The following is an 18,294-nucleotide window of genomic DNA, read 5'->3' as shown; positions in this document are numbered from 1 at the left end:
CGGCGCGGAGGCCAGGACCGCCCGCCCGGCTTCCTGGCTCAGGCGCTTTGTCTGCGGCGGCCGCGGCGGGGGCGACGGGGGCAGCGGGGCGGGGGCGCCCCTCCGTCGGCCGCGCGGCCCGCCCTGGGGAGGAAAGCGGGGCCGCCACCCCCTCCCGCCCGCGCTCGGCGCCCGGCGCCCGGCCCCCGGCCCCAGGGCCTGCGCGCTGCTCCCGCGACCGCCGGGCCACACGGCGGCCACACTCACCTAGCTGGCGCTGGCGCTGCCCGGCTGCTCCGGGACGGTGGGGAGGACGTGGGGACGCGAAAGAAAACGCGGGCGGAGGGTGAGGAGGGAGAAGGCGGGCTGGGGGCGGGGCGGGCCCGGGAGGCGGTGGTGGCGGCGGCGGCGGCGGGGCTCGAGTCACTCGTGGCAAATCGCGTCCAGCCCCTGCGTGCGTCAGGCAAGGGGCGGCGGCGCGGGCGGCCGGGAGACCTCTGAGTACCCGCGGCCCAGCCCGTGTCCGCGCGACCCCGCACGCGCCGGGGTAGCAGCTGCGCAGAGGCCCCGCCCAGCTCGGGAAGGGGGCGGGGCCGGGAGCCCGCAGGACCGGGGTGTTGGGGGCGGGGCGAGGGGGGGTCACGGACGCAGCCACGCGGATCCTGGGGTCTTCCCGGTGAGCTCACGGTGGTTTCCCAACCCTCAAGCCGTGTGGGGTAGTGGAAGGAGCGCTGGACCTAAATCAGGAAATCTGGCTTAAGAAAGGATTCTTCTACCTGACACCTTGGCTTTATCTCCTTATCCCGAAATATGTATGTAGGTTCGAGTATGTGGTGTGCAGTTTTTCAGAATTCTAACTTTGTCATCTCGGTTTGTTGGGATTCCTTTGCCCCCAACTACCTACTGCCAGGAAATGCCCGGAGATGGTACACACACACCGCCTCCTGTGGCTGAAGGATGAAGGCAGCTGGGGTGCATTAGCGGGGAATGGGATATTACACTGAGGAAGGGCTGGATTCACGACATTTGTTCTTCCTTGAGGATTTTTCCACTGGACAGTCCCAAATGGCCCTCTGACAATGGCTACTTCCAACTCTCCACCAACCCTGGTTATTTTGTTCCAAATGTAATGACTTCAGTCTTTATTCTTCTAATTTCATTGCACAAATCATTTTTATGTCATTACCTGAATTAGGCTCAAGAGCCATCAATTAATACACACAAACTCAGAGTAGCCATGTGTTCTCAAACCCAGGCCTTCCATATTACTAACTGCTACTTACTTCACTATCACCTAACTCCATGGATAAAATCTTGCCACTCCAGCAACTAGGCAAATAAATTTCTCTCTACCAAAGTTCTCTGGATGAATTATTCCTTTCAATTCTGTGACTAATAATCTGTCTCCACTACTTCAACCTCTTTGCCACTCTTTAGGCCAAGCCTTTCTAATTCCACTTCCTTCTGTATTTTATGATTACCACAGTATACTCCAAAAACACAGAGACTCCCTCTTTAAAGTCTCTCAGAGGTGGCCCTGGTCGGTTGGCTCAGCGGTAGAGCGTCGGCCTGGCGTGCGGGGGACCTGGGTTTGATTCCCGGCCAGGGCACATAGGAGAAGCGCCCATTTGCTTCTCCACACCCTCCCCTCCTTCCTCTCTGTCTCTCTCTTCCCCTCCCGCAGCCAAGGCTCCATTGGAGCAAAGATGGCCCGGGCGCTGCGGATGGCTCCTTGGCCTCTGCCCCAGGCGCTAGAGTGGCTCTGGTCCCGGCAGAGCGACGCCCCGGAGGGGCAGAGCATCGCCCCCTGGTGGGCAGAGCATCGCCCCTGGTGGGCGTGCTGGGTGGATCCCAGTCGGGCGCATGCGGGAGTCTGTCTGACTGTCTCTCCCCGTTTCCAGCTTCAGAAAAAAAGAAAAAGAAAAAACAAAGTCTCTCAGAGGCTGTCCACCTGGACAATCAGCATCAATTTCAATACTATGGTATACAGGCCTTTTTTATGATCTGATCCCTAGACTTCATCTCCAACTCCAATTCCCACATGCCACACACAAATTCAACAGGCTTGTCTCTGTGCGTTAGTATATTTTCCACATCTGAAACCCATCCATCATTTAACCAGGTGAACTTCCTACTATCCTTCAAGATAAAGATAAAGCATAATTTTCTCATTGGAATCTTCCCTGACCTCCAGTCCTTTCACCACTCCCACACGCTTGCCCGACACACTTATGCTTCATTAAAGATTTCCTGGCCCTGACCAGTTGGCCCAGCATGTGGATGTCCTGGGTTTGATTCCCGGCCAGGGCACACAGGAGAAGTGCCCATCTACTTCTCCACTCTTTCCCCTCTCCTTTCTCTCTATCTGTCTCTTCCCCTCCAGCAGCCAAGGCTCCACTGGAGCAAAGTTGGCCTGGGCACTGAGGAGGATTCCATGGCCTTTGCCTCAGGCACTAGAATGGCTCTGGTTGCAACAGAGCAACGCCCCAGATGGGCAGAGCAATGCCCCCGGATGGGCATGCCGGGTGAATCCTGGTACGGCGCATGTGGGAGTCTCTCTGCCACCCTGCTTCTCACTTCAGAAAAATACAAAAAAAATTTTAAAAAGACTTTCTTTTCTGTTTTCATAGAACTTTTTCTCTATGCTCTATGACAATCATTAGTGCTCTGTTTTTGCCCATTGATTTGCCTGGTGGTCCTTTCTTATTAGACTGTGAGTTACTTAAAAGGATAGAGAGTTTTGTTTACTTCATTTTTGTCTCCCAGACAGAGCACACTGCTCAGCACTAAAAGGGTTCTCTTTAAATGTTTGTTGAGGTATTGATATCATTATTCATTTCAACAAATACATGTTGAGTATCTACTCAAGAGCAAAGACAATACAATCCACAGTCCCTGCCTTCCTTAGGATTCCACTGTATTCTGTTCTCATTTATTAAGTAGTATTCTCTGCTTATCATTTTAAACTCCCTGCTACTGCCTCTTGCATTCTTTGCTTGTTTTAATAAAGCAAGAGCATGCCAAATAATTCATATTAGGAATTCACAAAACATTCCTGCCCTTCCTCTTTCCATACCCTCTAGATCCACATTCTGTTACCAAGTTATTAGATAAGGGTAACTGCTGCAACAGAATAAACATTACATTGTAAATGTAGAGAACAAAATTCGGATGCTATGAAATGCGCTCAGCTCAGTTACTTAAATTCACTAGTCCTTAGTTCTGGAGGTCCTTTGGCTCTAAGATTTGTATTTATTTTTAATATTTTGTTTAATAAGGTAAGAATATCATTATATAAACATATATACTGCTCAAAAAATTAGAGGATATTTCAAAATGAATATGAAGCAATAAAAAGAAGCACTTGCTTCTTTTAAATTAAAAACATTAGAAAAGCAAACGACAAGTCAAAGAAAGTTGTTCAATTATGCAAAGTTGATGCAAAACCAAATTTTATTTTATTGGTGAAAATGCAATAAACAAAAGGCTGAAAGTGCTGAAGTATCTGCATGTTCCCTGATCCCCTAATTTTTGTGAGCAGTGTATATGAATTGAAGGGTCCACCAGATCCTGACAAAACAGCTGTCGAGCATATGCTTGAACTCAGAGTGATAAGGAACTACTTACTACCTCACCATGGTATCCATCTTTGAACAGTCCTGCTATTTCCTACATTGAACTGAAGTGTGTCTCATTATAAATTTGGAAGGTAGGTATGGTATTGGTAGAAACACCACTATGTTTAAACACAAAGAGGTATGCTTTATAACTTCCTAAAGGTATGACCCTGGACAAGTGCAAAACAACTCCAACTATAAGTTTGCTCAACTCTAAAAGGGGAAAATAATAATAATGATAAGCCTTTAAATAATTATTATAAATATGAATACAATGTGTATTAAAGTGTCCAGTGAATGTGAAGCTAGTACTAATGTGTATGGTGTACTGCATAGCCCAATTCCCCTTCTGTACATTGTCTTCAAAATTTGAGTTCAACAACAATACCATATGCTTTCTCAAACCACCCTTTACTTAAATACCCCATTTATCTCCACTCTCAATTAAGTATACACTAATGCTTCTTCAAATGTGGCATCTAGAACTGACTCCAATATTCCAAGAATAAAGAAAATATCAGAGAAGTACAATTTTCTGCATTCTTAGAACGATATTTCAAAGCTTACTTTAATTAATATATTTGTACTACCCCATGCTGTTTATAAACATTATGTTTTTGCCAACTAAAAAACAAAAATACGGCCCTGGCCAGTTGGCTCCGTGGTAGAGCGTCGGCCTGGCGTGCAGGAGTCCCGGGTTCTATTCTGGGCCAGGACACACAAGGGAGGCGCCCATCTGCTTCTCCACCCCTCCCCCTCTCCTTCCTCTCTGTCTCTCTCTTCCCCTCCCGCAGACAAGGCTCCATTGGAGCAAAGTTGGCCCGGGCGCTGGGGATGGCTTTTTGGCCTCTGCCTCAGGCGCTGGAGTGGCTCTGGTTGCAACAGAGCAGCGCACCAGATGGGCAGAGCATTGCCCCCTGGTGGGCATGCCGGGTGGATCCCGGTCGGGCGCATGCGGGAGTCTGTCTGACTGCCTCCCTGTTTCCAACTTCAGAAAAATACAAAAAAAAATAAATAAATAAATAAAATAAATAAAAATAAAATAAAAAACAAAAATACCCCCAAAATATTTTTTAACTCTTTAATATGCAAACAGCTATAAAACCCTATTGTCTTTCAATCTGTATATTTACAGTTTCTTTTTGGAGACTGAGTGCAGATCTTTGTATTTATTCCTATTAAATACTATTTTGTAAGTTATGTACCAGGAGCCCCTGCCAAAGAGAAATCGGTAAAATAAGAATAACATTTTAAAAACATTCAGGGCTGAGGGAAAGAATCCCAAAACTACATGAAGCAATAAGTTCCTAAATTCCTAATTTCTCCCTACAACTTCTCTTAGGCTTTCTATTAAATGCCACTTTTAAATATCATCTAAAATTAATAATTTCTCACACTCACTTTGTTTTATTTTTATAATAATATTTAAAACACCTTTTATGTGCCTGTGTTTCTCCTACAGTGTTCCCTGGATCTTCTGAAGAACTCACTAAGCTCAGACAAACAGGTATTGTATGTAATACCATTGTCCTGAAGCTCAGGAGGGTTAGGCAACTTCCTGAACACTCACTCTGCATCGAAACCGGTTTTTGGAGAAACTGCCTCTACACAGCCCCTGCTGACCGGGTTGCCCCCAGGCATCACTCTTTTGTGCTGCATAATCCCAGAATAGCTGCTGATAACTCTGGGAGGGCACCTGACCTCCGAACAGCCAATCACAACTATTCAGAAATGACCTGGGCAAAAAAAAAAATCACCCTGTAAAGCTGGTCTAATGAGCCTGGGAGAAGCTGAGTCCAAAAGGAGGCACAGAGAGTGGTGGCCATGGGTGAGAAGGGCCCTGACATCACCAGTGAACAGAGGTTAATATCAGCCAATGACTAAGCAGAGAACATAAGTTCACATATCCATTCACTCATTCATTCAAATATTTATTAAGCATCTTCTCTGGTCTAGATGCTGGGGATACAGTATGGATGAAATATACAAAAATTCTGCCTCATGAATCTTGCATTCTGGTGGATGGGACAGGCAATAAACAATAAATAAGTAAAACAGTATATTAGAACAGGGGTCTCCAAACTTTTTACACAGGGGGCCAGTTCACTGTCCCTCAGACCATTGGAGGGCCGGACTATAAAAAAAAACTATGAACAAATCCCTATGCACACTGCACATATCTTATTTTAAAGTAAAAAAACAAAACGGGGACAAATACAATATTTAAAATTAAGAACAAGTAAATTTAAATCAACAAACTGACCAGTATTTCAATGGGAACTATAGGCCTGCTTTTGACTAATGAGATGGTCAATGTGCTCCTCTCACTGACCACCAATGAAAGAGGTGCCCCTTCCAGAAGTGTGGCAGGGGCCGATAAATGGCCTCAGGGGGCCGCATGCGGCCCATGGGCCGTAGTTTGGGGACCCCTGTATTAGAAGGTGATATTGGATAAATATAATGCCGAGGGAAGGAGCATAGAAAGTGCCAAGGACGATGGGGACAATGTTTAGTAATAATGACATGGAAGGCCTCACTAAAAAGGCGACATTTGAGCTAAGACTTGAAGTAGATAAGGCAGTGAGTCTGTGGTCAAGAAAAGACACACACAGTAGACGCTGAGGGAGCCAACTGGCAGTGGGCTAATCACAAAGCAGATACCAAGGGAATAGCAGAATCAGGCAACGCATAGAACGGGGTGTTCAGAATCTAGCAGGGAGCTTTTTAAAAACAAAGTGATCCTGATACTTCCCCAGGTGTGCTACACAAGAATACTTGCCAATGGGGCCACAAAATCTATATTTTTAAAACACTCCCCAGGTGGTTAGGATGTCCCAATGGGAATGACAGCCCCTGATCCAAGAGAAGATCCACAAATTGCTCCTGATGCCCTGGGTTCGGAACATCCTTCAAATTCTGTGTTCCAGAAAGCCAGTTCAACACTGGCTGTATTCCTGTCCTCCTAGAAGTCTCGATTGTTCATCTTTTCTGTTATCCCTGGGAAGCCTGATATTACGGCCAAGATTTCAGTTTTCCTAATGTAAATATGTGTTCTTTACAAACTGAATGAACAGGAATCAAACCTCAATACCCTATTTGCTGAGGTCACATGTTTGAGTTTCTGTATCTTGCAACCAAAATTGCTTAACACACCACAGGACTTAACACACCATCTCAGGACTCCATGAGATGATGGTGCCAGAGCTGCAGCCTGGGCTGGCATGCTTCGCCCTGCAGTTTACGCCTCTAGGGGCAAGACAAAAATGGAAATTTGTGGTTCTTTCTTTAGGCTTTCAAAATCAATTTCTGAAAAACTGTCCAACTGTATTTTAAAATCTAAAAGTGGCCCTGGTCAGTGGCTCAGTGGATAGAGCATCAGCCCAGTGAGTGGACATCCCAGGTTCAATTCCCAGTGAGGGCACACAGGAGAAGCCAACATCTGCTTCTTCCCCCACCCTCCCCACTTCTCTCTCTCTTCCTCTCCTGCAGCCAGTGGCTGGATTAGTTCTAGTGTGGTCCTGGGCACTGAGGATAGCTCTGTTGAAGCACATCAGCCTCAAGTGCTGAAAATAGCTCGGTACAGGAGCATTGGCCCCAGATGGGTTTGCTGGATTGATCCCGGTCAGGGTGCATGAGGGAGTATGCCTCAATATCTCCCCTCCTCTCACCTAAAAAACAAAAAATCTAAAGGTGTATAGCATTAATTTCATAATATACATTTAATGCATTTTTGGTTTCTTAAGAAAAATACTTAATAATTTTATTTTGTAATTACATTCAGTACTCAGTTGATGAGTTTTTATATTTGACATTTTAATTCCAAGCTCAAAATTTTCCTCTTTCACTGAGGAAGTTAAAAATACTTAATATAGGCCTGACCTGTGGTGGCGCAGTGGATAAAGCGTCGACCTGGAAATGCTGAGGTCGCCGGTTCAAAACCCTGGGCTTGCCTGGTCAAGGCACATATGGGAGTTGATGCTTCCAGCTCCTCCCCCCTTCTCTCTCTGTCTCTTCTCTCTGTCTCTCTCTGTCTCTCCCTCTCCTCTCTAAAATGAATAAATTAAAAAAAAAAAGAAAGAAAAATACTTAATATATTTTTAAACATACTTTCATGGTTCTGAAATTATGTAAATAGCACTTTTAAGGGTTTTTGGTTGTTTTTTTGTCTGGGTTCTTGGTGGAATTATGTTGTTGTTTTTGCCACCTATTAGTTTAACATCTAGGCCACTGTATTTGGAGTCTTTTATACAACAAAACATTTTCCAAAGCCAACATAGTTTGCATTCACTTGTGTCAGGTGGCTTGTGTTTTTGTTTTAGTTCCCCCCACCCCCAAATCATACTTTCACAAAATGTTTTCGGTAAATAGGCCAACGGAAAGAGTAAAAAACTGTGTTTCATTGTTTTTGTAAAATCAGCAAAACCTTTTCCTAACAAAACTAACTTCTTTTTCTAGTTGTGGAATCATGGGATTTTAAAGCTAGCAGAAACCCTACCTATTTCAATACCCTCATTTTCCCATAACCCAAAGAAATCAAGCTGGATTCCCAACTCTAGACTTAGTTAACAAAACATCAAAGACTAGAATCCAGGCTTCTTGACTACTGACTGGCATAGCTGATAGCATTTAAATATTTGCAGTATCATCTATATCTGTATAAATAGATGCGTGACATAATTCAGGCATCAAGCAACTTTATCTCTTAAATATCAACAGTGCTTTAAAAGTATTCTGAATAATAGAAAATGAAACTAAATTTCAGACTAAGGAAAAGTCTCTAATTTCAGCATTCATGTACTGTCACTCTTAATTAATATAAGGTTTGTAATAGAGTTTCACAGAGGCCAGGTTAAAAGAAAACTGTCCAGGCAAGTTGTTTTAAATACTTTTGGCAATGTACAATATATCATATTACATAATAGAGTACAGTAAACTTGCTATGCCAATTTTTATAGTTCTTTCCAATAAATTTTATTCCAGAAAGTACCATTAAATGTCAATTCAATATATGTTCGGCCCTGGCCAGTTGGCTCAGCGGTAGAGCGTTGGCCTGGCGTGCGGGGGACCCAGGTTCGATTACCGGCCAGGGCACACAGGAGAAGCACCCATTTGCTTCTCCACCCCCACCCCCCTCCTTCCTCTCTGTCTCTCTCTTCCCCTCCCGCAGCCAAGGTTCCATTGGAGCAAAGATGGCCCGGGTGCTGGGGATGGCTCCTTGGCCTCTGCCCCAGGCGCTAGAGTGGCTCTGGTCGCCGCAGAGGGACGCCAGGGAGGGGCAGAGCATCGCCCCCTGGTGGGCACAGCGTCGCCCCCTGGTGGGCGTGCCGGGTGGATCCCGGTCGGGCGCATGCGGGAGTCTGTCTGTCTCTCCCCGTTTCCAGCTTCAGAAAAATACAAAAATGAAAAAAAATATATATGTTCAAATAGGTCTTGTTGAATCAAACTCTTTGGTTGCAAGTATCAAAGACAATTTGAACTGGATTGGGGCGAAGGAGCAATGGACTTTCTGGAACAATCCTGAAGTAGCTTAAGAACATTGAAGGAAGAATTCCATTTCTGAGACTTCAGGAACCTAAGGAAAGTCAACATCTCTCTCAGTCCCTTCTTGAAAATCTGTTCTGCTGACTTGTCTTCAGTCTGTGCAACAGCAGTAAACCAGTCTGCTTTACCACAAGAAGGCCAGTCCCAGGGAGCACTGGGTTATGCTCCAGTTTACAGATAGCTCATGTTAAAAAAATCAGGGGTGGTTGATACATTGGGTCACATGAATGTTTAAACATTGGGGCCAGCAGAACAAGACTGGCCTGTGATGGGGGTGTGATGTGGAGAGCTCGGTATCATAACTGGAAGCTTCTATCATGGAAGGAACTCTCTTCCAAAGGAGGGGAATTATCAGGCATAGGGGGAAAAGGATCATCAGACAAACAAAAAAAGTAGATATTCACTGAAAGATTTGTGCAACATATGTTAGAAAAGTAAACCTCACACTAAAAGGCAATGTTTGTGAAATACTTTTTACCCATCCAAATATTAAAATTGTACTGTAAATTATTTCTAGTCTCACCTTATATTAAAGCCCTACATGCAAGTACTTTTTTTTATGGTTTATTGATGCTCCTTTAAAACCCTAGCCTAGAAAAATCCTTCAATTTATTCATGATTATGGTAGAAAAATACAATTTTGCTTGATCAGAGCATTACTTATCACTCATTACTTATACTTGCATTATAGGTTTTAAAAAAATTAGATCTAAAAATATTTTATTCAAAGCTAAAGAAACAAAAGCATTTGATTGTCAGATTCAAACTGCATAGTGAAATATTCAGGTCTCATTTAGAGACTTTTAGTTATGGAGAGTTCTTTAGTTTCTTTTGCATGGTATTTTAATATAGGGCTAGGTCCTAGTTATTAGTAAGACAGAAAAGAATGTTAAAAACAAGCTTGGTCCAAGTCACAAGGTTGACTTTTGTTTTTCTAATGTGTTCCAGTCATAGCCTGAACACAAAGGTCAAGAACATTTACCTCAGTGACCAAGCGATGTGTTCTGCTCTAGACTGAAAATCTGAGGCCAGAGACTAAAATGTTTCTTGCTAGCTTCAGTTCTCTTGTGCTCAGAAATGGCTTTCCTGTTTATCTACATAAAACAAAAACAAACAAAAAAAACACCCTGTGTTCTTGAACAAATAGGGACAAACCACATTTAAAAATACTCCCCACCCATTGCCAGGTTCCTTCCACTCAGCCACCCTCTCCAGCTGCTTGGAGAGGTGTGTGAAACTCAGCTGTGACTTCAGCAGCCGAACAGCAGGCAGCTCAGGAAAAATCCCAGAACACCAAGTCAGAGCGACACAAAAGCAAAGAATTGATTTGGTTGTGGGATAAAGTAGAAGAAGGAAAGAATTGCCTTTTGTATCAGTCTAACTTTTTCTCTCCTTCTGAATAAAACATTATTATGCAACAAAGAGCCTTTAAACAATTTCTCTCTTATTTCCACTGGAAATTTGACAAACACAGATTGTGTCATCCTGGGTTAGAGCCACTTCTCAGGGTGTGGAGTTACTTGATTCTGGCCCAGTGGATCAGTGTACTCAAAACATGTGACACAAGTGAGGTCCATGCCTCACTGATATTATCTTAGATTTAGGGAAAGAAAAGAATGAAAAGAATATTTCTCTTTGGGGACTTAAAGAAAGAGAACAAGTGGACCCTAGTTGACTAATGTATTCCAAAACCTCAAGTTTTATCTAAAAATTATGCAGATAAACCAAAAAACATATTTTATCACCATTCCTAAAGATAAGAAAAATTATAGCCTAGATTTTTCCATTTAAAAGATGGCAGCAAATTTAGGACAAGAGTTTATTTACCCTCTGAAGAAACCATTCTGAAAGTCATGTCTCTACAGAAACTGTGCCTAGAGTCTTCTGAGGAAGACTATCTTAGCCTAGAACAGTGTTTAGAGAGTCTGTGTTCCTAGTTGTGTCCCGGAAGATGTGTGGTTATCATGGAAAAGGACCAAATTTAAAGCATTTTACATGGATAAAGATGAGAGTAAACACAGACGTGGGAAAAGATGTTCAATAATTTGTTGTTTGCTTATGCAACCAGAAATGTAGTGCTGGCACTGCTGTAGGGACCTGAACAGCAATGAGGACATCCTGAGTTTTCCCGCAGTCTAACTGGGAGACAGGAACCCAACCAAACATTCAATGCAACATGGAACCTGCTACTACAGTTGTCATTAAATTCTACACAAAATGCTATTGAGACTCACAGAAGAGTCACTGCCAAGGTGTCTAGTGAAGGCTTCCCAAAGGCTTTGCCACTTGGACTGAGTGTGGAAGACAGAGTCAGAATTATCTAGGCTAGGAAAAGGGGGGGAAAGCACAAGATAATATCCTGTGGCCGAGAGGTACTAAAGAACATGCTACTTGGAGAAGAATTTTGAGTATTTTTGCTATGGGTACATGAACACAGAGGGAATCACTTAAGGAAGGATCCAATTGAGAAGAACCTGTGGGCAAGGAGTGAAAAATTCAACAGCCTGCAGAGGCAAGGCAGGTAATGCACATGAGTGAAACCAAGCAGGTCCAGGTATAAACACATTCACCACGAGCATACAAAACCTCTAAAAACACGCACCAAATTATGCTTACCTCCCAAATGCGAGAGATTGGCTCTTTCTCCACAGCTTTGTCAAGAATGGGTATTTACTATAATACTTTTCATTCCTTAAGCAAATATGTATTAAGTGCCTTCTACTGTGGGGTGTTTGTATCAGGAATAGAGGATACAGCAGTAAATAAAACAAAAATTCCTACCGCTGTGGAATTTGCATTCTGGTGAGGGAGACAGATAAAACAGATAAAGAAGTAAAATGTTAAGTTGTCAGATAAATGTTATGGAGAAAAATAAGGGAGGGACAGCCACTATAGAAGGAGAGACAGGTTGAATTTTAGAAGGGATGAGAGAGAAAGAAATTGTGTGTGGTCTTTAGGGAATTGTAAAAACTCAAGCTTTTGCTCTGAGCAAACCGAAAACCTTTGAATGGTCTTGAACAGAGGAGTAATAGGTGAGGTTTGTATTTTGAAAGACTCTCTGTCACTGCCGTGTATAGAACTGAATGCCTGGCGGGGTGGGGTGGGGAATAGAAGCACAGAGGCCAACTGAGAGGTGAGAGCTACCAATCAGGGCTTGGACTAGCACGGGACAGTGGGAGGTGGTAGGAAGTGGTTAGATTCTGATGGTATGTTAAAGATAGAGCACCAGGATTTCCTGACAGATTAGATGTGGGTGTCAGGGGAAAAAAAAGAGGAATGCTGGGATAACCCTGGGCTTTTTGGTCTGAGCTACTAAAACAACAGTATTTCATTTACTATGGGGGAAATTGTGGAGAGGAGCAATTTGGGCTGGAGGATGGGTGTAGAGAGCAGATTAATTTGAGATACTAATCAGACAATAAGCATCAATTTAGAGAATGCACCTGGACATAGGAGTCTGGAGTTAAAGAGGAAGATCTTGACTAGAAATGTACATTTGGAATTTATTGGTGTATCAGTATATAGATAATGTTAAAGCCATGAGACTCTGTGAGATTAATGAGAGAGCAAGTATAGAGGTCTAAAGACTTAGCTCTGGAGTGTTCCAGCACTTAGAGACTGGGAAGATGAGGAGGAATCAACCCAGGGGATTGAGAAAAAACAGCTGGTGAGGCCCACCCACATTATAGAGGGCAGTCTGCTTTATTCAAAGTCCACCGATTTAAATGTGAATCTTATCCAGAAACACTCCCATAGAAACATTAAGAAAAATGTTGGATTAAATATCTGGGTACAGCAGTTCATCCAAATGGACACATACAGGTAATTGTCACAGCAGGTAAGATGAAGCTGAGAAGTGTCCATTGTATTGAGCAACTTAGGGTTATTGGCAACAGTGGGAAGCACAGTTTTGATGAAATGGTGGGAGAAGAAAACTTGATTAAAGAGGTACACAAGAAAGTGCAACAAAATGTGAATTCGTTATAAGTGGGTATAAGAAGTATATAAGTAAACACATTCATGAGAGTATCAGAAACAATGAACATCAAATCTAGTCCCCCAAGGATTTCAAATATTGAAGTTATCAGAAAAAGACTAGGAAAAACTATTATAAGATGTTGAAAGAAATAAAAGATAGACAAGCAATAAGAAGTTCTCCTATGAGACCAGGCATATTTGAAAACAAACCAAATGAAGCTTTCAGAAATAAAAATAATAATAAAATTGCTAAAATAAAAATATTTCAGTTGGTTAAAACTCATATTAGGCACAGCTGAATAAAACTATTGATAAGTCAGAGGCTAGATCTAAGAAATGATACAGAATGCATCACAGAAGATAAGCATATGGCAAATATGAAAGGTTAACAGATATAAAAACAGTCATATGAGATTACTGAGAAGAAAGAGAAAACCATGCTCCACATGCTCAGCACCGAATAGGTGAGTAGAAGAGAAAACTCCCTGGGTTCAGACACGCCGACCCTGAGCCTGACTGGGTGCTACCAAATCATAGATCGATCTAATGAGTATTTTCTCCTTTGGGGGAGGTAAAATTTGGAGTTGGAAAAATGGCAGAGACAACAGAAGTTCTTCATTCTGTTATTACCAAAAATAAGTGTGATGCATAAACAGTGGACCCACCTGCAATGTGCATATTTTAAGATGGGACTAAAATCTTTCTGTGAAATAGGCCCCTGCCAGTTGGCTCAGTGGTAGAGCATCGGGCTGGTGTGCAGGGGACCCGGGTTTGATTCCCGGCCAGGGCACATAGGAGAAGTGCCCATTTGCTTCTTCCCCCCCCCCTCCTTCCTCTCTGTCTCTCTCTTCCCCTCCAGCAGCCAAGGCTCCATTGGAGCAAAGATGGCCCGGGCGCTGGGGATGGTTCCTTGGCCTCTGCCCCAGGTGCTAGAGTGGCTCTGGTCGTGGCAGAGCGACGCCCGGGAGGGGCAGAGCATCGCCCCCTGGTGAGCAGAGCATGGCCTCTGGTGGGTGTGCCGAGTGGATCCCGGTTGGGCGCATGCGGGAGTCTGTCTGTCTCTCCCCGTTTCCAGCTTCAGAAAAATAAGTAAAATAAATAAATAATAAAATAAAATTTTTCTGTGAAATTAATCTTGCTGTGTGACATCAGAATTGTGGAAAGTTTCTTCTTCTGTTCCTACAAATAAAAAGCATCTATTTATTAATAAAAACCAAAATTCAAAGAAATCTTTCAAGCTATACTCTTCTCTTCCCCCTTCAATTCAGTGACAAATTTCTTGGGTAAAAATCATCTAGACTTGAAATGATTATCTGTTCACCATTCATTCACTACGCCTTGCCTTACCAATTAATCAACTGAAATAGTTCTTTCAGAGTTAACAATAACTACTTACCATATTCAATGAATTTTTTTCTCTCTTCCGTCTTTATATTACTTTGACACTATTAACCACTCTTTTTCTTCTTCTTTTAATCCAGAATCATTTTTAAAGTTTTCACTGGCCTTTAAACTAGGCTTTGGAGATAAAAAGATAAGATAGTTCTCTGATATCAAGTGATTTACAGTCTACTTATATTACAACTAAGTAAAATTAAGCACTTAAATGAAAAAGTGGAACCACAAAGGAGAGAGTGATCACTTCTATATGGGGGAGTCAGAAAAAGCTGTATACTTGATTTTTCCTGAAAGAGTGTTTTTGACCAGGCAGATGGGCACAGATATACCATCATCCTAGGCAGAGAATGCACATGAGCAATGGTACAGAGACATAAAGCACCCAGATGTGGCCTGACCAAATGGTGGTGAAGTAGATAGAATGTCGGCTTGGGACACTGAGGACTCAGCTGCAAAACCCCAAGGTCTCTGGCTTGAACACAGGCTCATCCAGTTTGAGCGTGGGCTCACCAGCTTGAGCGTGGGGTCGCTGGCTTGAGTGTGAGATCATAGACATGACCTATGTTCGCTGACTTGAGCCTAAAGTCGCTGGCTTGAGCAAGGCGTCACTGGCTTAGCTGGAACCTCCCCACCCCACCCCACCCCGGATCAAGGCACATATAAGAAAGCAATCAATGAACAACTAAGGTACCACAACTATGAGTTGATACTTCTCATCTCTCTTTCCTCTCTGTCTGTCCCTGTCTATCTGTCTGTCTCTCTCTCCCTCCCGCTAAAAAAAAAAAGAAGCAGCATCCAGAAGATGTGTCGCAGGCACTACAAACAGCTCAGTATGCCCTGGAACATAAGAACCAAGATGTGCATCATTCAGGTCAGAATGAAAGGCAATGCAAAATCATGGAAGGTTTTGAACCCATTCAGAGGAATTTGGACTTTATATAATGGGCAATCAACAAGGTGCTAAAGGGGTTCTCTTTTTTTCTACTTCTTCTTACTGTATTTATAATTTAGAAATAAGATGGAGGCTGAATTGAAAGGCTAGTCAGCCGCAGGAAGGAGATCATTTAGGAAACTTAAGTTTTGAGTGAGAAAGGGTAAAGATCTGAACAAGGGGACAGCCAGGTGTGAGAGATGGTGAACGGAGTCAGCGAGAGTCCCGTTAGGAGAGAGGAGCAGGTTTGGGGAAGATGCTCTGAGTTGGAGAGTGTGCTCTGGTTGGGCATCCCAAAGATGTCTACTTTAATTGATAATTGGGTGTTCCTTTTTGGCCTTTGTCTTTTTGTTGTTTTTATAGTATTAATCACTTTTCTCATTATAAAACACTTATCTTTTCATTACAGATGATTTGGAACATCTTAAAAAGTAAGTAAAAAAATAACCATCTGTGATCTGATAATACAGATATTATAGAACATTTTAAAAGTGTGAGTTATGCCTCTAAATATGAAATTAATATTCAGAAATTATTTGCATTTTTATATACCAATAATGAACTATCAGAAAAAGAAATGAAGAAAACAGTCCTGTTTTCAATTGCATCAAATAAATACCTAGAAATAAATTTAATTGTGGAGGTAAAAGACCTATATTGTGAGAATTGTAAGACATTAAAGAAAGAAATTGAAGAAGATACAAATAAATGGAAGCATTTATCATGCTCATGGATAGAAAGAATTAACATCATAAAAATGTCCATACAACCAAAAGCAATCCATATAGATTCAATGCAATCCCTATCAAAATACCAATGACATTTTTCACAGAACTAGAACAAATAATCCTAAAATTAATATGGAACCACAAAAGATCCTAAATAGCCACAGCAATATTGAGAAAGAAGAACAAAGTTGGAGATATCACACTACCTGATATAAAACTGTATTACAAGGCTGTAGTAATCAAAACAGCATGGTATTTTCATAAAAGCATATATAGATTAGTGAAACAGAATAAAGAGTCAAGAAATAAATCCACACATATATAGCCAATTAATCTATGACAAAGGAAGAAAAATATACAATGGGGTAAAAATTTAATAAGAGGGTGTTGGAAATATTGAATGGATACATGCAGAAAAAAAGAAACTAGACCAAATTCTCACACCATATACAAGAATAAACTCAAAGTGGGTTAAAGACTTAAATGTAAGACTTGAAACCATAAAACTTCTAGAAGAAAACATAAGCAGTAAAATTTCTTACATTGCTTTTAGAAATATTTTGTTCATATATATTCTCAGGGAAAGGAAACAAAAGAAAAAAATAAACAAATGGTACTATATCAAACTAAAAATTTTTGCACAGCTAAGAAAACAACAAAACTAAAAGACACCTACTGAACGGGAGAAGATTTTTGCCAATGAGACATCCAATAGGGGTTAATACCCAAAATTCATAAAGAACTTATACAACTTAACACCAAAAAAATAATCCAATTAAAAATTGGGCAGAGGCCCTGAAGAGATACTTCTCCAAAGAAAACATAAAGATTGCCAATAGATATATAAAAACATACTCAACATCACTCATGAGAGAACTGCAAATTAAAATCAAAATGACATATCACCTCACACCTGTCCGAATGGCTATCATCAATAAGTCAACAAACAGCAAGTGCTGAACAGGATGTGTTGAAAAGGGAAACTTTGTGTATACTATTGGTGAGATCACAAATAGGTGCAATCACTATGGAAAACAGTATTGAAGTTCCTCAAAAGATTAAATATAGAACTAACATATGCCCCAGCATTCCAGTTCTGAGTATTTATCTGAAGAAATTCAAAACAGTGTTCATGGCAGCAATATTTACAATAGCCAAGATATGAAAGCAAGCTAAGTGCCCATTAGTATACATTGGGTAAACAAGAAGAGGTATATATCCAAGCATGGGCGAAAGGAGGTTTACAGCTTTGAATAAATTATTTATTAATTATTGTACTATTTTCCCATGTGAACAACGTAAACCTACTTTAGCCCACTCCTGTATGCAATGGAATATTACTTGGCTATAAAAAGAAAGAATCTTTACATTTGTGACAACATGAATGGACCTAGAGGGTATTATGCTAAATGAAATAATTCATACAAAGAAAGATAAATACCATGATTTTATTTATTTGTGTAATAGAAAGAATATAATAAATGAACAAACAAAACAGCAACAGGCTGATAGATACAACAAACAAACTGATGGTGACCAGAGGAAGGGCTGTGGGAGGCTGACTGAAAAAGGTGAAGGGACCAAGCAGTACAGATTTGTAGTTACAAATTAGTCATGGGGATGTAAAGTACAGCATAGGAAATAAAGTCAATAATATTGTAATAACTATATATTACAGGTGAGTACTAGACTTACTGGGGGGAATACTTCATAAATTATATAAATGTATAACCATGATGCTGTATACATGAAACTAATATAAAATAATATTGAATGTTCACTGTAATTGAAAAATGAAAATAAAATTTAAAAAGTGTAAGCTATGCATACATGCATATTTTTAGAAAATTGTTTCATACCCTTTATAGAATGTTATATCCTGCTTTGAACAATTGATCATATACTGTGAGCACAGTTCTCCATTATGAGATAATCTTTGAATATATAATCTAAGTGGCTGCAAGGTGTTTTATACTAAGAATGAACTACACTTTACCTGATGATGGACACTGAGACTGACTTTTACTTGTTATTAGAGATGTGATGGATGTTCTCCCATATACAGCATTACATCACTCTGATTAGTTCTTTGGTAGAAATTCCTGGAAGTGGAAATTAAGGT

General features: G+C 41.5%; 1 protein-coding gene across 2 annotated transcripts in view; it reads right to left on the bottom strand.

The window, feature by feature from the left end:
* The window catches only part of SESTD1 (SEC14 and spectrin domain containing 1), a 125,519-nt gene extending 125,150 nt beyond the window's left edge, over positions 1-369 (bottom strand). The window contains exon 1 of one of the 2 annotated variants that reach the window (XM_066233191.1): positions 247-369. The gene's annotated coding sequence lies outside the window, so the exon portion shown is untranslated. The remainder of the gene's footprint in view (positions 1-246) is intronic. The other variant, XM_066233190.1, reaches the window with a different exon arrangement.
* Between the last annotated feature and the right edge of the window lie 17,925 nt (positions 370-18,294).

This window comes from Saccopteryx bilineata, chromosome 5 (assembly GCF_036850765.1).
Source record: "Saccopteryx bilineata isolate mSacBil1 chromosome 5, mSacBil1_pri_phased_curated, whole genome shotgun sequence".
Taxonomy (NCBI): Eukaryota; Metazoa; Chordata; class Mammalia; order Chiroptera; family Emballonuridae; genus Saccopteryx; species Saccopteryx bilineata.
This window is presented reverse-complemented; position numbering and strand designations above follow the sequence as displayed.